The sequence below is a fragment of the Schistocerca piceifrons genome, chromosome 3 (assembly GCF_021461385.2).
Source record: "Schistocerca piceifrons isolate TAMUIC-IGC-003096 chromosome 3, iqSchPice1.1, whole genome shotgun sequence".
Taxonomy (NCBI): Eukaryota; Metazoa; Arthropoda; class Insecta; order Orthoptera; family Acrididae; genus Schistocerca; species Schistocerca piceifrons.
In genome coordinates, this window is record NC_060140.1 from 447577391 (window position 1) to 447604845 (window position 27455).

General features: G+C 41.8%; 1 non-coding gene across 1 annotated transcript; it reads right to left on the minus strand.

Annotated features, from left to right (window-relative positions):
- Positions 1-4334: 4334 nt before the first annotated feature.
- Trnas-cga lies at positions 4335-4409 on the minus strand. The gene has a single exon. It is a non-coding gene; the product is annotated as a tRNA-Ser (tRNA).
- Positions 4410-27455: the final 23046 nt, after the last annotated feature.

The window sequence follows — 27455 nt, forward strand, 5'->3', positions numbered from 1 at the left end:
TCACCGTGATAAAAGTGTTAGTGTTAGTTATAGATGATCAAACAGTTCACTTCACGATTTTTTGTAAAAATGTAATTACTTACGATTTGTTGATGTGCGTTTGCTCACAGCAGGTCTGGAGGTCGCACTACCACTTTTATCACAGTTATAAAATTTGTAGTGGTCGTTATAGATGATCAAACACATCACTTCTCGATTGTATGTAAAAATGTAATTACTTGCGATTTGTTGATATGTGTTTCCTCACATCTGGTCTGGAGGTCGCACTAACTCTTTTATCACATTGATAAGAGTGTTAGTGTTAGTTATAGATGATCAAACAGTTCACTTCAAGAATTTTTGTATAAATGTAATTACTTCCTATTTGTTGATCTGCGTTTCCTCACATCTGGTCTGGAGTTCACAGTACCACTTTTATCACAATGATAAATGTGGTAGTGTTAGCTATAGATGATCAAACAGTTCACTATACGAATTTTTGTATAAATGTAATTACTTCCGATTTAAAGATGTGCGTTTCCTCACATCTGGTCTGGAGGTCGCACTACCACTTTTATCACTGTGATAAAAGTGGTAGTGTTAGTTGTAGTTTATCAAACAGTTCACTTCGAGATTTTTTGTAAAAATTTAATTACTTACGATTTGTTGAACTGTGTTTCCTCTCATCTTTTCTCGAGGTCGCACTACCACTTTTATCACAGTGATATATTTGGATGTAGTGTAGCCATGTAAGGAAGTGAAACATGGACGATAACCAGTTTGGACAAGATGACAATAGAAGCTTTCGAAATGTGGTGCTACAGAAGAATGCTGAAGATAAGGTGGGTAGATCACGTAACTAATGAGGAGGTATTTAATAGGATTGGGGAGAAGAGAAGTTTGTGGCACAACTTGACTAGAAGAAGGGATCGGATGGTAGGACATGTTTTGAGGCATCATGGGATCACAAATTTAGCATTGGAGGGCAGCGTGGAGGGTAAAAATCGTACAGGGAGGCCAAGAGATCAATGCACTAAGTAGATTCAGAAGGATGTAGGTTGCAGTAGGTACTGGGAGATGAAGAATCTTGCACAGGATAGGGTAGCATGGAGAGCTGCATCAAACCAGTCTCAGGACTGAAGACCACAACAACAACAACAAAAGTGTTAGTGTTAGTTATAGATGATTAAACAGTTCACTTCCCCATTATTAGTAAAAATTTAATTACTCACGATTTGTTGATCTGCGTTTCCTCACATCTGGTCGTGGGGTCGCACTACCACTTATATCACTGAGATGAAAGTGGTAGTGTTATCTATTGATGATCATACAGTTCACTTCGCGATTTTTTGTAAAAATTTAATAACTTACGATTTGTTGATCTGCGTTTCCCCACATCTGGTCTGCAGGTCGCACTACCACATTTTTCACTGTGATAACAGTGGTAGTGTTGGATATAGATGATCAAACAGTTCACTTCGCGATTTTTTGTAAAAATTTAATAACTTACGATTTGTTGATATGCGTTTCCCCACATCTGGTCTGCAGGTCGCACTACCACTTTTATCACAGTGATAAAAGTAGTAATGTTAGTTACAGATGATCACACAGTTCACTTCACGATTATTTGTACAAATGTAATTACCTACGACTTGTTGATCTGCGTTTCCTCACATCTGTCTGGAGGTCGCACTACCACTTTTATCACTGTGATAAAAGTGGTATAGATAGTTATAGACGATCAATGAGTTCACTTCGCTTTTCTTTGTAAAAATTTTATTACTTACGATTTGTTGATGTGCGTTTCCTCACATCTGGTCGTGGGGTCGCACTACCAATCTTATCACAGTGATAAAAGTGGTAGTGTTAGTTATAGATGATCAATAAGTTGGCTTCACGATTAATTGAAAAAATTTAATTGCTTACAAATTGTTGATCTGCGTTTCCTCACATCTGGTATTGGGGTCGCACTACCACTTTTATCACAGTGATAAAAGTGGTAGTGTTTGTTATAGATGATCAAACAGTTCATTTCACGATTTTTGTAAAAATGTAATTTTTTGCGATTTGTTGATATGCGTTTGCTCACATCTGGTCTGGAGGTTGCACTACCACGTTTATCACAGTGATAAATGTGGTAGTGTTAGATATAGATGATCAAACAGTTCACTTCACGATTTTTTGTAAAAATTTAATTACTTACGATTTGTTGATCTGTGTTTCCTCACATCTGGTCGTGGGGTCGCACTACCACTTGTATCACAATGACAAAAGTGTTAGTGTTAGTTATAGATGATCAAACAGTTCACTTCACGATTTTTTGTAAAAATGTAATTAGTTACGGTTGGTTGATCTGCGTTTCCTCACATCTGGTCTAGAGGTCGTACTACCACTTTTATCACGGTGGTAAAAGTGGTAGTGTTAGTTATAGATGATGAAACAGTTCACTTCACAATTTTTTGTAAAAATGTAATTACTTGCGATTTGTTGATCTGCGTTTCCTCACATCTGGTCGTGGGGTCGCCCTACCACTAGTATCACAGTGATAAAAGTGGTAGTGCGACCTTCAGACCAGATATGAGGAAACGCAGGTCAAGAAATTGTACGTAATTACAGTTTTACAAAAAATCGCGAAGTGAACTGTTTGATAATCTAAAACTAATAAAACTGTATCGTTACAGATACCACTGATGATGCCTGAGAACAGCAGAAGGCGAAACGCGTATGGATGAAATAAAATAACTAGCAGCAGGAAAAGGCAGTTTCATTTGAAAAACATATATTTATAAGCTTGCTGCGGAGGATGGCCACACATACAAACTTGGTATTACAGCAAACTTTAGATATTTACATGAGCTGTCAGTGATGACAACTGCACCACAAATGAAATTGTAGACGACAATTGCTCTTCAGTGCATATAAAATCGAATATGAACTGCAACCATTCGATGCAGTTCTGTTGGCACTGCGACTTACACACTGCTTAGTTATCGTTCTCGAACATATAGAAATCCAAATCCATGCTGATGAAATTTTCTCGGGCTGTCATCTGGGTAGCTTTGTCGAAAATCTGCGACGTTTTGATGAGTGTCATTCTCATCATCTTCTGGGGAAGTATTGATGTACCACGGTCGTCTTCTATATACAGGGTGATTCGCGTTAGTCGTAATACCCCGTTTATTCCGGGGGCGATTGCACGTATCGGCATGCGGTTTTCGGCGAATCATAGCGGACTATGGTGCACATCCGTTGGTACATGCACAATAATCACAACGTTTAAATTGACGGAGATAATGAGGCAAGTACATGTTTTTTAAACGAGAGCCATACTTTTCTTACCATCATTGGATCGCTCTGGAAAAGACGCTTACAGTGATGTAACGCATGTCGCTATTGTGATTCAAACTTTGCTCAAAATAGGGCGGATGAGGATTTACCTATGTAGCGAAGGCCGTGCATGCTGCTCAGAGCACGGCAACTCGGACTGCGGGTCGCGCGAGGTGTGTTTGCAGTCTGCATCAGCTTCCGACCGCCTCTACCTTCAATCGTACAATATTTTACAGCGTCATTTAAGCGAAGTTTGAATCGCAATAGCAACATGCGTTACGTCACTATACGCGTTTATTCCAGAGCGTTCGAATGATGGTACAAAAAGCATATCGTCTCATTTAAAAAACATGTACTTGCCTCGTCATCTCGATCAATATAAACGTTGTGATTATCGCGCATGCACCAAAGTATGTGCCCCGTAGTCGCCGAACACCGCTTGTCGACACGTGCAATCGCCAACGGAATAATGGGGGTGTTACGTCTTACACGACTCACCCTGTATAGCTGGTCAGCGGCGCGGCGACCGTTCCTCCCCATCACTCCTATCGGCGCTAGTCCGGTGGCGCGATAAGGCCGGTTCCCACTAGAACGCGGCAGCGCGTCGTGCGGCAACGGCAGCGGCAAGCGTTTTCCGCTTTGACGTGGCGGCTCGCGGAACTGGCGTTCCCATCTGGAAGCGGCAGACGCTAGCGGTAGCCAATGACGGACAGCCACTGAGGTACGGGGCGAGACCCACTGAAACGCCTGGTGTGTTTGAATAACTATATCTTACACCTACATGAAGGAAAGACGAAGTTGGGTGAAGACATACCAATTTTTCATTTTCTGTACAATGTGCTCTTCCACATATTTCATTATTCATGTGTTCTCATTTCAACATAAACAGATTTCATGACTACCGTTCATGATTGTTCACTATCTCCTAACACATTGAAACAATGAACGATAAAAGAGATTCCAGAATGAGATTTTCACTCTGCAGCGGAGTGTGCGCTGATATGAAACTTCCTGGCTGATTAAAACTGTGTGCCCGACCGAGATTTGAACTCGGGACCTTTGCCTTTCGCGGGCAAGTGCTCTACCAACTGAGCTACCGAGGCACGAGTCATGCCCGGTACTCACAGCTTTACTTCTGCCAGTACCTCGTCTCCTACCTTCCAAACTTTACAGAACGTCTCCTACCTCTCGCAGGAAGCGAGTCGTGCTTCGGTAGCTCAGTTGGTAGAACACTTTCCCGTGAAAGGCAAAGGTCCCGAGTTCGAGTCTCGGTCGGGCACAGAGTTTTAATCTGCCAGGAAGTTTGATAGAAGAGATTATTCAGATAGTTAAGCGAGACAAAAATTTAGAATGTGATACGGTAGCAGGTACACGAAAACAGTAGGAACACAAAGGCTAGGTGGAAGGGATGAAAGTGGAAGCCACCTGACAGAATTTCCCACAGAGCATAATGTAATCATCGCCAACACCTTGCTTAAGAATCACGAAAGAATAATACATATTTGGAACAGAGTTTTCGAAACCAGATTTTAAATTGTACAGCATTTCCCAGTGCAGACACAAACCTGACTGAAGACTGTCAATAGCAAGATAAGCGTTCTGAAAAAGAAAATTTGTTCACATCGAATATAAATTCTAATGGTTGGATACTATTTTACAAAGGTGTTTGTGTGGAGTGCAGCCTTGTATGTAAGTGAAACGTGGACGATGAACAGTTCTCTCGTGAAGACAATGGACGCTTTCGAAACGTGGTGATCAATAAGAATGCTGAAGATTAGATACGAGGATCGTGTGACTAAAGAAGAGGTACGGAATGAAATAGAGGAGGAAGAGGAAATTACGGCACAACTTTGACAACAATAGGGATTAGTTGACAGGATGTATTATGGGGTGTCAAAGAGTGAGGACAAAGGGGTTGGGTGGTAGTATTCTGAAAATAATCATCTGTTGAAATACTATTCTACTATTTTATCTATTAATGTAAGCAGTGAATTTACTCTTCCATGCATTCCTCCACAAATCATTTAAACCAAAACTGAAATCAACTGAACACCAAATCTTTCAACCACTGTCTGACAGCTACTGGATTCACTTTCAACTTTCTATAACTATCACTGGCTAGCCACATACACATACAGATATAGGGTGAACAAAAACATTACTTTTCAGCATATAATACTGCAGGTTGGCGATATGTGCATAAACAAACCAGACAGGAAGGGACATCAGGTGAACACACTGTAGTTACGACTTCAAATCAGAGTTTTCGGTAAAACGTCTACTGCTAGTGACAGAAGAAAAAGGAGCGAACATGAAAATGTGCTTATGTTCCATAATCTAAGTTTTAGTTCAACCTCCAGCATGTGACCAGGTGAGGTGAAACGTATATGTCCGCCAAAAACTCGATTCACTGTAAGTAATCAGTCATTCATGTAAAAAAAGATGTGAACTGTTTTATAATCTGCAAGTATCGCATATCAAAACAAAACTGAATCATTCTAGATTCCACCGAAGATGTCTTAAAGTAAAAGGCGAAATGCATCTTGAATCAATAAAGTACACTGGATAAAGAAAAAAAGTTTGTTACTTACCAAAGGAAATAATCAATTGCTGTAGATATTTAGTAAATTACATCTTATGGCATACCAGCAAATTACTTTCGGTTTAACTTCTCATTCCACATGCTACTAAATGCTGTCTAAGAAAATTCATCTATCCCTTCTGAAAAAACTGTAGTTACTTTCATATCTCGGTAGATAAACAGATTTAGGATATTTATCATGCGACGAAATACATGACTTTTCACAAGTTATCGTTTGCAAAAAAGCACGTTTCGATTTCTTGAACCGTTTATGAAATTTGCGGTTGATACAACCACATGGTTTACGACGAGCAGGACGAAGTACCGGTCGCGTCGCGAGCAACCCGCGCAAAGTCACCGCACAGCCCGTCCGCCGACATATCATTCAATATCTCGAGAACGGTGATAGCTATCGATCTGCTCTCAGCTTTAAAAACAATTTCGATATGTTGACTAAATTTCATACGCAATAATGTACTACCTAAAATGAACTGTACACAACGTCCACGCAATGCGTTTTTACCTCTGCACACTCATTAAAATTTCGTGTAAAGGTTTACGTAATTGCGGTACAGCAAGTAACCACGACGAATAACGAAAAGAAATTCAGTCCTTTATCGAGAGAAGATATCAGGCTGTAACATGCCCAAGAATCAAATTTTTCTGCCGAATAGTTTCCTTGGAATCGGATGCTAAGTATGTCATAGCTGCCGCCGCGTCCGCGCCAGCGGTTCGGCGAAAGATCGTGTGGCCCGGGGTTTCGTACCTGACGTCACGCTCAGCACGTTCTGTGATTGGCGGCGCGCACCTGGAGCGCGGCACGCGGCAGCGGAAGCGGTTCGACATGGTCAAACCGCGACGCAGAGCCCGCAGCGCCGTGCCGCTGACGCCGTTTCCATGGCAACCACGCCGCTGACGCGCGGTTTTGACGCGCGGCAGCCCTAGTGGGAACCGGCCTATAGTCTAGCTTAGAATCGCGGGGCGTTAGCGGCTGAGCACGGTCGCGGCGTATAGCTGCTATTGCAGGGTTCCATATCGAACTTACGTGGTAGCCCCCGTCACTGTTGACAAGATTGTCATGTAATCTTATTTCGACTGATTCCTTGATGAGGCTCTCCCAGAAGCCACTGGCTCAGGAAAGCATCTTCGTTTCTTCAAATTGGAACGTGCGTCCCTCATCGAGGCTGAGTTCTGCCACGGCCGATTTGTCTCAGCCGTACGCATCTAATGTGTTCCTGGCAGCGTTGCGAGATGCAGCGTTATGTTTGACCAATGTACTAGAGCCCACACTCGCACGGTACACTATACATACCGGGAACTTGTAGCTGCAATTTGTCCTTTACTGAGCCCTGTAACTACTTCGTTTTAGGAAGTGGTCGAAAAATTTTTTTTTGCATTGATGTTGTTTTCCCCTTTAATCTCGCACTTTTGCCTGACGGGAGCCCAACGTAGGGGATAAAGGCGAGTTTCTTTTCCTCTTCCTCTTCTTTGTGGATGACTGTGTCACATTTTTTCTTCCTCAATGCACGTCTAATGTGCGCTTCGCTGTAACCATTCCGACGAAACACACCCTTAAGGTGTTGTAGCTCAGCTGGACGGCTGCCTTTTTCACAGATGGCTCTTGCTCTGTGAACCAACGTCGTTACAACGACACTCATCGAAACGTCGCGGATTTTCGGCGCGGCTACCCGGACGGAAGTACGAAAAGATTTCATCAGCAGAATACACCGGGAAAGCCTGCATTCACATACGCTAATTCATTTTAAAGGTTTCTGTTGTATTTTCTGTCTTTGCCTTTCTGCACTACTGGCTATTAAAATTGCTACACCACGTACATGACGTGCTACAGATGCGAAATTTAACCGGCAGAAAGAAGATGCTGTGATATGCAAATAATTAGCTTTTCAGAGCATTCACACAAGGTTGGCGCCGGTGGCGACACCTACAACGTGCTGACATGAGGAAAGTTTCAACCGATATACAAACAGCAGTTGACCGGCGTTGCCTGGTGAAACGCTGTTGTGATGCCTCGTGTAAGGAGGAGAAATGCGTGCCATCACGTTTCCGACTTTGATAAAGGTCGGATTGTAACCTATCGCGATTACGGATTATCATATCGCGACATTGGTGCTCGCGTTGGTCGAGATCCAATGACTGTTAGCAGAATATGGAATCGGTGGGTTCAGGAGGGTAATACGGAACGCCGTGCTGGATCCCAACGGCCTCGTATCACTAGCAATCGAGATGACAGGCATCTTATCCGCATGACAGTAACGGATCGTGCAGCCACGTCTCGATCCCTGAGTCAACAGATGGGGCCGTTTGCAAGACAACAACCATCTGCATCAACAGTTCGACGACGTTTGCAGCAGTATGGACTATGGACTATCAGCTCGGAGACCATAGCTGCGGTTACCCTTGACGCTGCATCACAGACAGGAGCGCCGGCGATGGTGTACTCGACGACGAACCTGGGTGCACGAATGGCAAAACGACATTTTTTCGGATGAATCCAGGTTCTGTCTACAGCATCATGATGGTCGCATCCGTGTTTGGCGACATCGTGGTGAACGCACATTGGAAGCGTGTATTCGTCATCGCCATACTGATGTGTCACCCGGCGTGATGGTGTGGGGTGCCATTGGTTACACGTCTCGGTCACCTCTTGTTCGCATTGACGGCACTTTGAGCAGTGGGCGTTACATTTCAGATGTGTTACGACCCGTGGCTCCACCCTTCATTCGATCCCTGCAAAACCCTACATTTCACCGGGTTAATTCACGTTGCAGGTCCTGTACGGGCCTTCCTGCATACAGAAAATGTTCGACTGCTGCCCTGGCCAGCACATTCTCCAGTCTCTCACCAATTGATAACGTCTGGTCAATGGTGGCCGAGCAACTGGCTCGTCACAATACGCCAGTCACTACTCTTAATGAACTGTGGAATCGTGTTGAAACTGCATGGGCAGCTGTACCTGTACACGCCATCCAAGCTCTGTTTGACTCAATGCCCAGGCGTATCAAGGCCGTTATTACGGCCAGAGGTGGTTGTTCTGGGTACTAATTTCTCAGGATCTATGCACCCAAATTGCGTGAGAATGTAATCACATGTCAGTTCTAGTATAATATCTTTGTCCAATGAATACCCTGTTATCATCTGCATCTCTTCTTGATGTAGCAAGTTTAATGGCCGGTAGTGTATATGTTGTCGCTCAATTTTTTCCCTGCAAGTTTTTTAAAATGCTTTATTAGATACTCACGGTCTTTGTGGTGTATTTCTCATAATCTGTAGGTGATAAAAAAATGTTATATACCTGAAATAGTTTCCATTAGTATCGTAGAAATCCATTAGGTATTGAAGAAAGGAAAGAAAGTGCCGTACATACTGAGAAATTTTATGTCAATGACATAATATTGCCAAAAACACAATCTTTCTTCTGTGCTTTCCATGCCTTTCGAATCGACAGTGCAGTGTTTGTTGTGAGTTTCGTAGAATCTTGGTAAGGATTGCAAAAGGAATATTGAACTCGGTAAGGACATTTTCCTTCACTGATAATTTTATTCCCCCTTTGTGGAATCCGCTACGACAGTAGTACATAAGGAGAACGTGGTGGTGGATTAAAAATGAATAGGGTTGTGACATTTCTCAAGCAACTACTGTGTACTCCTACGCCTCTGATGTCAAACATGGTTTACAAGTTTCTAAGGGAAGTGCTCGTGTTGTATGCCTTGAATAAGCAGGCGCACAGAAACAGGGATAATTAAATTTACAACCGTGGAAACTGCCTCTTTGTCACGTTGCCACCATTAACTGTAAGCCAGCCAGTAATTAAGTCACCGTTTGTTTGCAGAATGTCGTTTCATTCGCGCGTCGCAGGAGACGAGACGTAATTCGTGTTTGCACGGCGCCAACCGCTTGACGCTTTTGTCGCCTTCGTTTCCAACACCCACACAACGCATCGCCTGCGAACTGGGGCGATCGTTGACACTCAGTATCATTGATATCATTGGATCTACTGTGTCAAGGCTTTGATATACATGCTCGACACCACAGACTGGTCTTCATCTTCTCTCTCATCATGTAGTTTAACTCATGTTCGAGTGTATTTTTCACTCTGTATTCGTTTGCCCTTTTGTAAGATTAGGTGGAAATACATGGGGTTCTAAGCGAGCTATCACTATCGTTGCCATCGAGGACAACGATTTGCAGCAGCAGAAACATAATTTTCGCGATGTTTTCTATGTTTTCAAAATTACTCGCTTAGGAATTTCCACCAAGTTTTTGTTGTGGCTAATATTTCGTCTAATCAAGTAAGCCAAATGCATTCAACAATAACGCAAATTGTGCTAAACTGAATTAAAACAAAGAATGACATTAAAAAAACATTAAAAACACTAAAAAACATGAAAACGATGAGAATAAATAGAGAGAAGCACATGAATGTTTGTAGACGTAGATTACGCAATGTTTCAATTTCATTGTAACTAAGTTAGTTTTAGTAGAACAATACACAATTTTGTGTTCTGTGGATAAGGAAAAATATTCAGATGCAAATACATATTGTGTCGGCTGTTCACAGAGGGAATGTTGCAATTCCATTTGAGGTATATTCAGGATATTATGAATAACAAATCCCATAGAAAAGTGCATGTACTGGATTTGCAGAGTTACCGTTTTGACGGCTTTAACTACATAGTGCGCAGAGTTTCTGAATTTCACTTACATCATTCTGGGCATCCTTTCGTGGCTAAGAACATTCTTACTGAGTGCCCACAGTTTCCCGACTTTATGATATAACAGGTGAAAACAGAGGAGAAACTTATAAAGTTAAGGAGCTCCGTTCGTTGGATTCTCTTGTAATTATGACATGAGAGCTAATAAAAGAGCTCAGACGGTTTCGGAAAATTCCAGAAGGAACTGAAAGATAAAAATGCTAAGGCGGTAATTTCACTTCAAAGCAACGTGATAAAAATGTGAAGTTAGGAAATATTATTTTGCTGTTTTAAGAAACCCTTGCGAGTGTCTCAGTGGGAAGGTGTCTTCTGTGAACTATCGTTAGTTTACGAGTACGCTGGGAGTACGTAACATGACAAAGAAGGAAAGGCAGAACGACATAAGTGAAACATCTCTTTGTGTCGCGTGGCAGATTAACAAATTTCATACAAAACACTTCTTTTACGACTATTTTAAATAGCTGTTTTCGTGTACTGTAGTCGTTAGAATTCATTATTACAGTCGTCCAGTTATCATATAAGAAGCTTTCGATTTCGTCGATGAGCGGCCTCAATTACTTGTGCACTCTTTTTTATGACAGTCGGTAGAAAGAGATAAATGTTCATGTTAGCCATCTGGATGATAAGTGGGAAACGGTTTGTAAGAAAATGTAGATTTTTGTATAAAAATATTTTTGTGGAATATTACGGCATTTACATATTTGGGTATAAATGACTTCAGACCCACTGGCTGTTTAAAATAACATTTGAAACTGCACAAGGAGACCATCAGCCGAAATCATGTTAACCTTCTTATCCATATGACGCAAGACTCTGACTTACTATCCGGGTAATGTAGACAGTGGCCCTTCACAAGGTACGTAATATACGTCCTGACCTGTATGCTGTTAATACCATGCAACAGAAATAACTCACTGTTAGTGGCGAAACATCCAAAATTTCTAATATTACTTTTATATCTTGAACTTTCCCCTCCTACTGAACGATTGTCAACATTTTTGACACATCGAGCAAGTGAAGTGGTGCACAGGTTGAGACGCGAGACCCACATACAGGAAAGAAGGCTTTAAAAAGTGTTGCCTCTTTCATAATCCAGATTTAGGTTTTTCTGCCACGTAAAGTAGCCGCGCTGTTTGAGGCGTCATGTCACGGATTGCGCGGCCCTTCCCGCCGGAGGTTCGAGTCCTCCCTCGGGCTTGAGTGTGTGTGTTGTTCTTAGCAAACTTTAGTTTCAGTTAGTTTAAGCAGTGTGTATGTCTAGGGACCGATGACCTCAGAGTTTGGTCCCTTAAGAATTCACACATAATTGTACGTATAGGTTTTCTGTGGTTTACCTGAATCGCTTTAGGCAATGTTCAGGGGCTTGGACGAAAATGCCGCATCCATCAATCAGTGGTTTCTTACAGTAGCAGAAGCATAACTAGCTTCCCATAGGGCCCGGATTTCAATGTCCTAAACAACAGCGAAACACGCAACATTTACTACCTGAAACGTATATAAATATGACCTTAAACCAAAATATGACTTTATTTAAGTTTATTTAAAACATTATTTTCATTTTTTGTGTAACATGTAATACAAAATTCACTTCTGAACAAATTGTGAATGTAGTACTTACGTTTTGCCACTGAACTTACGTTTTGAAGCTAACTGCATGTATCTGAAAAAAGAACACGAAGTACAGCGAAATAAATAACATCTATTCAAACAATATAACCATGTTTTGGCCATTGCACGTCGCTTGTTTAAAGTTTTCCGAATTAAGTAACATATCCTGTTCATTTTCATTTTCTGCAAAGTTGTACTGAATCAGAAGGTGAATATTCAGGTTTTCCGTTTTAAGAAATATGTTGCTGTCGCTGAAGATAGTTCTCTACCTGAAAAAGCCCCTTTCCACATCGCAAGACGACACGGGCTTATATCTGAATGCGTCGAGGTCTTTTGCGGGCCAATTTTGGTTCGTTGTGTTAAAATGTTGTAGGATTCCCAGGAAGAGTAATTCTGTACTTTGTAGAATATCTAGGATTCCGCTAGGGAACACTCAGCAGTTGGTTGTTCACTTTCTAGCCATATGACAACGAGCTCGACCCAACTCACTCTGTACACGTTACGCAACATCCACGGCGTCCCAGAGTTGAGTGCCAAAAGCATACAGCCGAGTGATAACTTTTGATAAAATTTAAAACTGTGAGTTCATGTATACCAAGTTCTCCGACAAGATATCTGTATAGAACTTTTGACAGTTTGACAGAGCTTGATTCACCAGTTCCAAGCTCACGAAAGAGTGTCTTTATTTTGGTGTAGTTGTTGCAGTAATACTCAGCTCTGTTAACCGCAGAATCCCATCGTGTATAGACAGGCTGAGCGGGAAGAGGCATTGAAGGTGCTTGTTCCTTGACTTTCCGCAACCGTAGTGGAGCTTTCACGTAGATTTTCTTGTCACAGAAAATTCATTTGTTCTTTCAGGATAATTTGATCGAACCTCTTCGGCTACTTTATATAAATCATTTGCAAGGGACGTGACATGCTCCACACTAGTGTAGAGAATCTGAAGCCACTTGGCTCCTTTAGCCAGGTATGAAACAGTACGTGTTTCTGGCAGTGAAACCTTCTCTGTGTTAACGCCATTCAGCCACAGTAGCTACACAGAGTTGTCAAACAAATGGCAGAGGTCGAGCTGTTTACTCTCGAGAGAGTTTCACATCTTAGGAGCCGTCAAATTTTAGAACACCAACAACAACATTTGCAGCGTAACATCCAATCACGTCGGTTGTTTTCATGCACGGGCACCCCAACCCATTGGTCAGTAACAGTAATTTGTATTTTGTAGAGGACTTCCCCGTAGAAGACGAATAAACAGTTCTTTCACGGCGTAGATTCATCTGTAACTGAGTGTGTTGTGTACTACTGCAAAACTATCTGAAACGTGGATTCTTCAGCTTCTCCAGTGGGATGTTGCGAGACACCATCATCTCACACGGGCATGTCCCTTCGAAAAATAGTATCTGTTTGCTGCGATTTTCAGCACTTCTCTTCACACAACTGCTATGTTTGACGGTTTTACAGTTCTGTGACACATTAAAAAGCTTTTCTGCAGTATCTTTAACTTCTCGTAGATTATAAAAAAGTATTTTCATGTCAGTGAATAACAGAGACACACGCTGGACACACAGTTCAAAAATGGTTCAAATGGCTCTGAGCACTATGGGACTTAACAGCTGTGGTCATCAGTCCCCTAGAACTTAGAACTACTTAAACCTAACTAAGCTAAGGACATCACACACATCCATGCCCGAGGTAGGATTCGAATCAGCGACCGTAGCAGTCGCACGGTTCCGGACTGCGCGCCTAGAACCGCGAGGGACACACAGTACACTGCAGCATTTGCTACGAAAGCATATCACGTAATTACTAATGAGTATCACTCAAATGTGAGGAGGACTGGTGCAATTGCTACATCCCCACACTAGACGTGATCCATACGTGGTACATCAGGGGAAAGAATTTAGCGACCATTTACAATCCTAGGACTACGTCGACGACAGGCAACAGCCGCCATGTATGTAACTCTAGCAATATTATATTACTATAAGGTTTGTAAATAGGTGCGAAAATAATCACATATTGCATAAACACATGAAAATGCTGTACAGAAATGTTTACAGAGCAGCAGGAGAACTAAATTCATCATACGTAAACAGTCATAGTCTCGCTAGTGTCATGATACTATAAAATGCGACCTTAGAGACCGAGCGTCGTATACCAATAAATCGATTCTCCGAAAAATAATTATCAACGTGATTCAAAAATGCAAACAACACTCGCACAATGATAGACAGAAAAACAGGTCGCACGTACCTGGTAAGAGGGCAAACAGTGAATTTATGGCTGAAGATACATATCTTCCACGGGAAAATTCATTTTCAAAGTGAGAAATGGGGAAAATCACCAGCCTGTGGGCTAGTCTAACGGTTAGCAACTCGTGCGAACACCTTTGCCTGAAAACTAGCATCGTATTTAAGACGAATGCTCCAGCGACAGTGACCGTTGGAAACAAATGGGAGCCGTGGATAGTCCACATGCTGCCGGTATCAGAATACGCTGGTGGTTTATAATTGTGACAGTGTGTGCCACCCGTAAAAGACCTGTAACAGCCAAAGCGACAAAACAGTACTAAGTTTTATTTATTTTACATGTCTGTGAGATGCTGTATACGGTCTTATTGAGTAAAAAAGTACTTTTAGTAGCAAAAAGCTCCATTCTTGTACTCGTTGCAATAATCTCAGCAGATGTTGGATGTTAAGATTCGACCTCAAATCCACAAAGTCGATGACAAATCCACAAGTCAGTTAATATAGTAGCCCAATACTTCTGAGAGGAACTGTAGCAGCCTATCTCCACAGCGATCTTTTGTAATGTCGATTGTACTAACAGAAAAACATTTTCAGCCCAAAATACAGTAACTTGGGTCATGTTTCCCATCATGATCGGACTCACTGAAAAAAAATCACCGTTCTGACAACATGTGTAGTGTTATATTATGATAGATGTATCACAAGACAGATTCATATAGTCTCTTTCGTATAAAGTAGAAAAAAGAGCTTGATCAAGCAATGTCTTTCGTAAAGTTGTTGACAAATTTCGTAGTACTGACTAGTTTTCGCTGTAAGCACTCCTTACTAAGCGGATGATTACTGCAGGAAATCAGTAGCGTAATGCTATACTTGGAACTCGTAGGATCAATTACCACGCCCGAAAGCACTATTGAGAACCAACACTCAGAGTTGGACGTAGAAGTTCCTCATAGTCGCATGACTGCGCACTTTATGAAATCTGTAAGATTGTTACAAAAAAAAAAAAAAAAAAAAAAAGTTCAAATGTGTGTGAAATCTTATGGGATTTAACTTCTAAGGTCATCAGTCCCAAAGCATACACAATACTTAACCTAAATTATCCTAAGGACAAACACATACACACATGCCCGAGGGAGGACTCGAACCTCCAGCTGCACAGTCCATAACGGCAGCGCCTTAGACCGCTCGGCTAATCCCGCGTGGCAATTGTTACCAGTAACACTGTTTTGTGATCTGACACATAGATTTAATATATATCTTTACTGTACAGTAAGAAGCTATCGGCTTTAAACAGGCTATTCCATCATTCGTATGGTTGTCCAAGACCGCAAAGCTGTTCCCATGGCAGTCTCATTCCATGCAGAAGTCGTAGTTTGATGTTATGTAATAGGTATATGTGTCGTCACTGCTCTCACTATATATACTTGTCACGGATCTTGATTGACTACCACATCGCTATAATGATTTTGGCTTTTCCAAGTACATCTGCGACGCCAAGTCTATCACTTCTTCTGTATAAATGGCAGCAAAATCCATATATTTTTTTTTTCAATTTGGTTTACGACGAGCACTCTCTCTCTCTCTCTCTCTCTCTCTCTCACTCTCTCTCTCTCTCTCTCTCTCTCTCCCTCTCCCTCTCTCCCTCTCTCCCTCTCTCCCTCTCTTTCTCTCTCTCTCTCTGTCAAAATTCAGCGCAGATCTCAGTCAATTAGGACACAGATTGCGCAATGATTCTAATAGGTCGCTCATCTTCATAGCTTTATAGGAAGGCGTCCAAGAGGTTTCCGCAGACACTTTGGTGTAGAGTTTACATCACATTCCGACCACACATTAAGACAAATTCAGATATCCTGTGTGCCCAAATGAATTTTTTATAGAATTTATGAGACTTCCACATTTCTCGATAATAATCCATTTTCTCCATACATAACTGTACTCCTCCAAATGACAACACTAAGCTCCAACACATGGATTGCTGTTGGAGATATTGTGTAGACGTTATTCTGCTGTAAACACATAAGCTTAACGATGCTACATCTATTTGGAACGGAGATTTTCCGCCCTGTCTTTCCACCGCTGCCGGAGGCGTCATCGGAAGCAGAGGCGGCAGCGGCGTTGGATCTAAAGCATTATGATCCGCCTTTCGGACTATACCTCAGAGCATACTTGGGAGTATCCATGCATAAAGTAATAAAAGACTTCTTTGTATAGATGGACCCACCCAACCACTATCCAGCTGTTTGCATAAATGGATTCGACCAAGTCGTAACACATGCTGCATCCGCACCTAATAATAATATCCCCGGACGCTTTGTGTTATGAATCCTGCATTACAATCCATCTCCGAATCCATAGCAGAAAGCCGCTGCGGCCGCCGCCCACATTGCCGCTTCCGATGAAGCCTGAGGTGAGTCCAGGGAGAGAGCAGTGGATCCCCGCTGTACACAGACATAATACAGTTACGCTACGTGTGTTTACAGTGGAATACCGTCAACACACAACTTCCAACAGCAAGCCATATGCTTTAGCGTTAGTGTTGCCACTTGGAGGAATAAGTAAAAATATATACCCTGGCTGGGTGACGGCTCTGTATCAATGTTGGATGGAATACAGTAAAACACGGAGTTACATCTGTCCGTGTAAGCAATAAAAGCATATTTATACTTTGTAGGCTTACATAAGGAAAAAATGAGTAAATATCGAGAAATGTGGGAAGTATGAAAAACTCTGTAAAAATACGATATGAGCACACAGGATATCTGCATTTGGCTTGGTGTGTGGTCGGAGTGTGACACAAACTCTAGGTCAAAGTGTCTGGGGAGATCTCTTCTATACTCTCCTAGAAAGCTATGGAGATGAGTGATCAATTAGAATCACTGCGCGATCTACCTCCGAACTGACTGAGACCTGTGTTAAAGAGTGAGAGAGAGCAAGCTGATCGTAGACTCCTTGGAAGGAACTATATGGATTTTGCTGTTGTTTACACAAAAATATAGGTAGACATGGCATCACAAATGTAATTAGAAAAAACAAACTCATTATACCGATATGGTGATCGGTCAAGAGGACGTGTAACGAATAGATATATGGATTAGTAGTGACGGCATATGGACCTGTTAGGTAACATCAAGCTACGACTTCTGAATGGAAGAAGACGGCCGGGAAAACAAGAGTATGATTGTGGACAGCCGGCCGCGGTGACCGTTCGGTTCTAGGCGTTTCAGTCCGGAACCACGCGACTGCTACGGTCGCAGGTTCGAATCATGCCTCGGGCATGGATGTGTGTGATGTTCTTAGGTTAGTTAGGTTTAGCTAGTTCTAAGTTCTAGCGGACTGATGACCACAGATATTAAGTGCCATAGTGCTTAGAGCCATTTGAACCATTATTGATTATGGACAACAATACGATTGTTGGAATAGCTTGCTTAAAGTCGATGATCTTCTATTGTAGAGTAACGATGTGTAATAAATGTATATGCCAAATCACAAAACAATATTATTGGTAACAACCTTATAGACTTTATGAAGCGTCGACATAGACGACTATGGGGGCATTTTACATCCTACACGGCAAAAGAACATTGTGTTACTAGGCTGGAGGCTGCAATACACATTTTCAGAATGTATCCTATATTTGTCCTAGTATACGACTGTTTAAGTGATTTTGAAGACAGACAGTATTTACAATGTTCTCCACTGTACTCTGTAACAGTCACGTCTATGTGGTGTCAACTAACGGGTAACTTACAGAATAGCTGCAGTTTGTCTAATGCATAATAAAGACATCCGAACATTGACTGGTGAGCAAGTAAGTCTACCAGGCTCTCAAGATTGAGAAGCTCTGCTCTGTCAGACAATAGTTTTAATTATGTATCTGTAAGATATGTGGAAGTTAGGAACATAAACACAAAATAGACAACATGCGTATTACAGAGAATTGCTACATAAATGCAGGAGAGATATATTTTTCTCTGTCCCGGACATTCTCTCCACAATACTGTCAGATAAGGATATCGCCGAGTTAGGACTGGAATCCACAAACAAAGTTATCGTACAAGTTGTAAGAGGGGTTTTCTCCTAGGCAGATCTGCGTTGAAGGTCACAGCTGCTGTCATAGCTGAATCACCAGGGACACTGTAATGGGGCACCACCCACCAGTCCTTGTCTCACCGATGCTAGGTCATGTGCCTCACTATTGAATCGCCCATGGTCGGCGACTGATCTGTCTGTAATACTCCAAGCTCTTCCTATCATAGTCCGCTGGTTGTAACAAGATTTGAAAAGTTATTGCTTATAGCCGAGATTGTTCCTAACTGTTCATCAGACATCTTACAATACTGAGTATGGTACACGCTATTTAAAACAAGACTGGGAGATAAGGATGTTATTTATGGTTTCTAAAACCACCTAAAGATTCACATTTCCCAAAGATTTTTGCTGGTAAGTTAGGAATATTTGGGAAAAAATCTAGTGAAAGTATTCTGATAATGAGAGAAGAAGCTTAATTGGTTGTGGTGAAGAGATCTAGTGGAGGTAATGTGTCGAGTGGACACATATCAGGTAGAAGAAAGTGTAGTGATCCTTTTGACAAAAAGCGCCTTCACCTGTACCCAGCCGTTGTTTCCTGTCATTGAAATAAATTATCATCATCCTGTGGCTACCACATGCGTACAAAAGATGACATATAAGACACAGAAGTGGCCAATACCCAGACAGGCTTGGGGAGTTAAAGTAGATAAGGGTGACGTTTAAAGTTACACATATATTCCTGACACTCAGGTCGAACAGCCGGTTATGGAACTGTATTCCTTTAGTCTTAGTTATTTAACATGGAAATGAGCAATCCAGGGGTTGGCCTACACAATAATAAAGAGGCGACGGATAATATAAAATTACTGACATAGACCGACATATTACTGAGCTAGACTGATGTGGTATCGGTCCACCACCGTCTGAAGACTTAATGTAGATAGACTCGGTGGAAGCACATACAACCCCACCAGAGTGGACTGGTAAAGTGTTACACAAGCTACCAAGGGAGGTACCGATAGTGCTGAAGATTGGTATCTGGATGACTGTCTATTCGTCGAAAGCCAATCAGTATGGAAAATTTTGGTGCTAGTAAATCTGAGAACGCAAAGAACACCTACGCATCTTCTCTAGATGGTCTGGTTGGTAGTGATAGACAATAAATTACACCTTCCTTATATGTATAGGAGACACTATTTGTCGAGAAGACCTAGACAGTTACCTATTAAAATTTTCGTGCCTGTATCCCTAAGATCACTCTGCGTCAGGCTACGTCATATGGTATTAATCGAGACATCCTTTCGGTTACGCCACCTGTTATTAGAATACATAAGTGTTACATTTTTAGCTTGATGTGTACCTGGTGTGGAAGACTATAGTTTCAGCTGATTATTTGGTAATCATAGGATGTAACACCTCGATCCTACACTTAAAATACGACCATGAGGCCCTATAATGGTTTATGGAACAAGTGCTGCATACCTTTACCGGACTAGAATATTTCGATCTTAGCTTATCCTCCTGTCTTTTTAAAATATTAGTAGACATATAGTCCTTACGGAAAAATGTCTCTCACACAAAAATCAGATCTAAGGAGAAAGATTAACTTGTCTATCTGTAGGAGGCATATTTTCCCTTATTTTACGTTGGCTACGAATCTTGGGTCACAATAGTCCTTTCGACCGTGTAGACTGAAACTATCGTAACAAATCCAGCACTACGATACAAATATCTTGGAGAAGTCCGGCTTAGTAAGGAGGATAGATGAGTCACTGCTCAAAGCTGGCCGGCAACCTTATAAAACACATTGGTTGATCATAGCTCTGTTTTTCTTCTTCGTAGGAAACTACATGAGTCTGTCTTGTGATACATGGATCATAATGTAACAGTATATACGAGAGTTAGTCAATTATTACCCGCAAAGTAGTTATAAAATTTTATTGTAATCAAATAGGAAACTTACAAGAACATCATTTTTCAACATAGTCTCCTTGCCTTTCAACGCACTTGGACCATCGTTATACAAGCTTCCTGATGCCTTCATAAAGGAAGGTCCTCGGTTGAGCTGCGAGTGAGGAAACCACCGCTTCCTTCACTGCTTTGTCCGAGGCAAATGAGGGTCCCTTAATGCCTGTTTGATAGGACCAAACAAGTGATAGTCAGAAGGGGCAAGATCGAAACTACATAGAGGACCATCTGGTACTTCAAATTTGAGTTTCTGAAGCGTTTCTGCAGAGTGGGAAGCAGTATGCAGACGGGCAATGTCATGCAACACAACACCTTTGTACGCAGCTCGTTATCGTGCGGTAGCGTTCTCGCTTCCCACGCCGGGTTCCCGGGTTCGAAGCCGGCGGGGTCAGGGATTTTCTCTGCCTCGTGATGACTGGGTGTCGTGTGATGTCCTTAGGTTAGTTAGGTTTAAGTATTTCTAAGTTCTAGAGGACTGATGACCATAAATGTTAAGTCCCATAGTGCTCAGAGCCATCTGAACCATTTGAACAACACCTTTTAACAGAAATCCTCGGAGTTTGCTTCGAATTGCTGGCTTTAGCCGGCAGTAAGCATCTCACTGTGACGTACACAGTTTATTATTGTACCCCTTTCCCCGTAATGTTCGAGTACTGGCCCTTATGTGTCCCAAAAAACCGTAAGCATCAGTTATCCTGCGGACGGTTGGGTCTTGAACTTTTTCTTGGACGGCGAATTTGGATGTTTCCATTCCGTACTCTGCGTTTACTCTCTGCCTTGAAATGATGGAACCATGTTTCGTCACCAGTAATGATCCTGTCTAAGTAGTTGTCCCCTTCGTTACCATAGCGATAAAAATGTTTTTTGCAGATGTACAAGCGCTTTTATTTAACCAACTTTGTGAGTTGTTTTGGGACCCATCTTGCACAAGCTTCGTGAATCCCAAGTCTGTTGTGGATGATTTCGTAGGCAGAACCATGACCAATTTGCAGACGATGCGCCACTTCGTTAATAGTTAATCGTCTGTCTAAGACAATCATTTCACGTGAATGCTCAATGATGTCTTCATTTGGGGCTGGAAACGGTCGTCCGGCTCCTTCATCGCGCATAACACTTGTGCGACCATTTCGGAATTTTTAAATCCATTCGTAGACACTTTGCTGTGGAAAAACACTGATCCCGTACTGTATTGAAAGTGTTCGATGAATTTTGGCCACTGATACACCTTCCGACCACAAAAAACGGGTCAATGGACGTTGCTTTTCTTTGGTGCCAATAGATAGCGGAGCAGCCATGATTAACAGCACGGCAGCGATAACAAAACGCCGGCCGATGTGGCCGAGCGGCTCTACGCGCTTCAGTCTGGAACCGCGTGACCGCTACGGTCGCAGGTTCGAATCCTGCCTCGGGCATGGATATGTGTGATGTCCTTAGGTTAGTTAGGTTTAAGTAGTTCTAAGTTCTAGAGGACTGTCGACCTCAGATGTTAAGTTCCATAGTGATCAGAGCCATTTTTGATAACAAAACTAACGTAGTAGATTGTTAATTACAAAGATATAACAACAAATAAACGAAGCATGCGTCATCAACGTAAAACGACAGCACTACAAAAATAAACAAAATTATAACTAAGTTGAGGATAATAATTGACTTACCCTCGCACGTTGTCAGAGTGCTTTCGTTTTCAATTAGGCCCATTACGATGGGGAAATATGATCCAAGTTACTGCATTTTTGTCTCAGAATGTTTCTCCCCTAGTATATCCGACTTTATAAAGTATTGCTCAGCAGGTGCACTGATACCATACCTCTCAGAAGCATTACGTTCCGATATTACCTGGTCAGCGGTTTTATCATCGGCAACATTGTGTTGTCACAGGTTTAACGATATGTGACAGGCAGATTTGAGGTAGAATCTTTACGTCCAACATTTGCTGTTATTACTGTAACGATTATAAATATGGTGTGCTACTAAATAAACACAAATTAATTTTCGTACGCTTTTATTGCTCTGACTGTTACGGGGCACACACTGTCAACATTATCAATCGCCGCCATCTTTTGATACCAGCAATATGTGGGCCAGCATAGATCGTGATTCTTTCCAACGGTCAGTGGAGCATTCGTCTTAAGTGTCGGCAATAATTACTAGGCAAAGGCATAGGCAAATTCTTAGACTAGCCTGCAAGTCGGTGATTACGCCTCCATCTTAGTTTGCACATGATAATTCCTGCTGTTACTTGCAGCCAATGAGATGGATCTTCCCCCATCTATCACTGTGCGTATTTAGTTCCCATTTTGAATCACTCTGGCAAGCGGTCATTGGAGAACTGGTTTACAGCTGGACGGCGTTCGGTCTCTGAGGTAACATTTTATAATATCTTGACCTCTACGAGTCTATGACTTCGAATGTAGGAAGACTTTACTTTTATTTCTGCACTGTCAACATTTCTCAGTCTCGTTTGCGTGTGGCGATGTATATCGCTATTTCCATACCTATTGACGAAGCTTAGGGTAACGTTGTATTGATAGTGTTACATATGTGGCAGTTCTTGTCTAGAGATGACATAACACTGGGATTGTAAATGGTCGCTAAATTCTTTTCTCACATGTACCGGGTACGGATAACGTCTAGTGGAGGAATGTGGCCATTCCAGCAATTATTATCGCGTTTGAGGGATACTTATTATTAACCGCGTGAACAATCTTTCGTAGCAAGTGCATCAGTGGGTGGTTGTGCAACGTGTGTCTGGAATTCTATGGATCGTCGAAATTACATACCGTAGTCGGATTTTTCCCGAGGTTACTGTGCGAGGCTTATAGCAATGTCGCTTGTATTTTCAGGACTTATTTTGTTACGGATCATCATTTCACTCGGGAGGCCACCCAGTTGAAAACTGAGTCACTCACGCTAGTTTCAAAAACATGACGGCTGGAAGGAGTAAGTTTCTGGTTGATCTGAAAAAAAAAAAAGATATGTATGGCGCTTAAACTATTGACAACGAATATCCGAAAATGAGTCTACTTACATGTCTTCCGACTGGTTTGACTAGGAGTTCCATAATGAAATTGCAGAGCGGGCAGGCAAGTGTTTGGCGTTTAAGCTGTTAGCAGTATTTATCTGCAAAAGCGCCGACAAGTTACGATAGGTTTTTGCCGTGGCGGGACGACCGCTACCTGAACGACTGAGCGCCCATTGTGACAAATACTATGTCTGAGGTGATTACACGTATATTGTGCTAACTTCTCTCCGACTTTTGGGAAGATGTTGTGGCGTATTGTTAGACAGACATGTGGATCTCTCCCATAAGCGATTTGGTGACCACGATCGTACTAAGAGTTGCACACCGTACCGGCATTATCCAGGGAATACAGTGGAGGAGATCCTCTAGGTGTGTACCGTTGTTTGATATTTCCACCTACGACTTGGGATCTACTTGTCGTTATTGCCGCGAGCGCGAGATCTCTCAGCCAGAACTTATATAGCTGTAATGTTAGGCCCCAACCGAAATTGCGTCGGTAATTGCTGGCATTTTGTCCGTGAATATCGTCTTTCGCGTCTACACAGCCACATATCAGTGTCTGACAGGGGTGAAAGCTTTTCGCTGGGTTTCGTTGCAGGTACCAGACGACTCTCTCTAGCGGTGTGCTACAAATGCAGTATGTTTGTTTGGCGGCATCAGAATTTTCCTATGAGGTCACATAATCCAGTAATGTAGTGTGGCATGTATTATACAATGTCTTAGACTTCTAGAATTCTCCACGATGCCACTATTTATACCAACGTGTTCGTTTCTAACACTACGACATTACACACTAGTAATTGAGCAGTGGCTTGACAAAGATACATAAATTGGGACGAAAGCTGACAACAATGAGTTCGACAGTACCCAACGCGACGTCGTACAGCTAGGCGACGGAACACGAAACTGTGAAGCAATGTCGTAAAATGACACGACGCGAAGTTAAACTCGAGTAACCGGGTACACTCCGCAACTGTAGGAAATGCGAAAACTGAAAGGTTTTACATACTATCTGTCTGGGTGTGGCGTCTGCTGGTGCATCGAAATATTAATCACACTGACCTCAAATCACATAATTTGTTATTAACAAACATTGTTGTTAAAAAGAAACTCAGCATATCTTTTTGATGCCCTGCTCCAGTGTGTCCCAGTTTGGGAGGTACGCGTAAGTATCAGTGATACCTAATTCTGCATTTCAGTTGCCTGCGAGAGCATCATGACGTTGACATGACATTGGGAACTGTCTTGCGTAAATGGACGAAATACGTAGAATTTTGCATAACCAAGTAAAAATATATGAAATTGAGGAAAATACGAAATATATATATAAAACTGAGTGTACTCTCATATATGCCTAGGAGAAGTCTCTGCAGGTGTCAGGTAATAATAATATTAACAAATACACCTAAAGCGACATAATTTGATACAAACGTTTACACATAAACTATCCCTATTCTCCAAAGGGTCTCTAGTTATTTGACAGGAAAACGGGTCAAAATACGTGAAACTGAGGAAATACGAAAAGTATTAGAAAATGAGAGTATTTAAGTATGTCTTTCTGTCTCCTCTGCTGGTGTCGTAATATTGGTATCAACAAACAGAACTCAAGTGACGTGACTTGACGCAATTTGTTATTAACAAGTATACTTATCCTCTCCCTATGCTGTCCATGTCCTGAGTAACTCCTCCGACAGAAGTGTTCCGGTTGTAAGAGAAGAAGTTGTTGACGGGGTGCATGATCCTCATTCATCCACAGGGGTTGGGAGGGGGTTGCCGCCTGTTTTAACCACATGATCTTAACCACTTATAGTACAATAGCCTGAGTGATCTCCTGGGAGATTTTTATGAGCTTCCAGTCTCTTTCTGTGGGAGAGGGTGCGGGGAAAACAAGGAGCCCAAGCAGGTAAACTGACACTGGATTAACTTATGTTATCACTGGAATTCGCTGATATCAGCCTTCTTTGATAAAGAACTGATACTGCTATGCTACTCCTCGTCTCCTGAAGCAAATGTCCCAACGGCCATCGCTCCACGATAAGCACGCAGCCTTGTTCCAAGAGAATCTGTGAATTGTAAAGTTAGTTTTCTATATGTGAAATTTGATCGCATGTTAGCGATTCTTATTTCTGTGCAGTGTGGTGGAAGGGCTTATTTGTATTATATCAGAGTAATTTCAAGGAATAATTTACTTGTTTTTGCTGGGTTCGAAATGGAAAGAGTGCCTGAGCAGTACTTTATCTGTAGGTGAAGAGTGATTTTTTCCTGATGAATCAGGCCATATTTTTATTTGAAGAGAAGTTCTAATACAGCTGAGCAATTGCAGAAGGTAAGTTATGTGTATTGTTCGTGCCAGTCGTATCCAGCGTTTCATTTTCATTGACGGTAGCATATGGGGAAGAAATCAATTTCTCTCATCATGCCTGCATTCCTCTTAGAGCCCTTTCTTCCCCCGATTTGAAAGAAGACAGAACCTGCATGGGATGCCAACAACTTCGAAATGAAAATAGAAGTTGTAGATAGGTAAAGTCCGAGAAGAGACAAATCAGGCCAAAGACTGATGTCTTCAAAATAGCAAAGCCTTAGGTCGGTATCTTTTTTCTGTAGTATCACTATTTAATTCGGATATCTGAATCTTGTGAGTGGGCTTCTTCTCTGAATGTAGATATGTGAGCATAATCTGCGTTGGCGACACCTTTCCAAAATCTGCACCGTTTCTTTCTTCTGTGCCAAAGATATTTTTCTTCTTTCTTTTGCTGCATGTAGTACGCTGCAACTAGAATTGCTTGTAAGGAAATAACAGGATATGAATATTTCTGCTTGATGCCTCAGAGAATCAGGTTTCTTGAAGCGACTAAAACATATTCGAATACTTGAAGTATCCACACTGAATTTTCCATATCATTGCCACAGCTAAAATCCCTACAGTTGTGCTCTTCTGGGAAAAACAAGCTATACTGCTTAGCTACCGATTATGTTGTTGGAATAATCAATGTCGGCATGTCTAGACATTACGTTACCGTACTATTACAGACACCATGCGCTGCAAGAAAGTAGTTGATGTAATGTTCAGACGAAAAGGTGACACTGTGAATTCAGTATAGTCTCTGCTAAACACCTAATGTTATCCAACGTTTCAATGTAGCACGATGCACAGAATAGCGCAGACGTGATTCACTCTGGAATGCAGCCCCCTCACCCTCTTCCATCCCACCCCTATCATATCGCTGGTGGACAGAAGCAATTGGCGGCAGAGTGTAATGCTACCATCCATTGTACCACCAGCGGAACGATTTTCGGATACAAACAATTCGTCACCAACTGATTTAATCTTTTCACTTTTTCATACTGCGATGTGCATCCGCATTTATACATTTAGCGCTGTATTGCGATGTTTCATTGTGAGTATTTAGCGTTGTAAACACAATACTTCATGTTCGAATTGCATGCCCTGTGCTATCGAGAGAAGCAGACTAAGCTTCCGCTACTTGCAAATATAAAATTTACGTTTTTTCAAATTCCAGAAACGTTATCTTCTAAATATTTATGTGTATATTTGGTATCTATTGCTTTTCAGCACCTATGGCCAGTTTATATGGCCTGTTTTTCGTTTTCTATTGGAAAGCGGTCGAGGGTACATTATACACCAGTGATGTCGTCTATTACAGTTTCCAGCTGTTTTTAGGGAATATTACTTCTACATGATTGATTGACAATTCATACAGTAAACAGATGTTTAAATATAGGGGTAGGAACTATTACAGTATATAACTGAATGATAAGTCTAACAGTCGGCTGTAGCTATATAACTTAGATAGAACAACAAGAACTATCACCGAGTTCCCTACTACGGTCCATTTTCAGAAACAATAGGTTAACTTATAAAAAGCATAACATAACCCCTACTTACAGACATAGAGAACAGTCAATCAGCAACCCACACAAAGAGAGAGGGGTTTATTGAA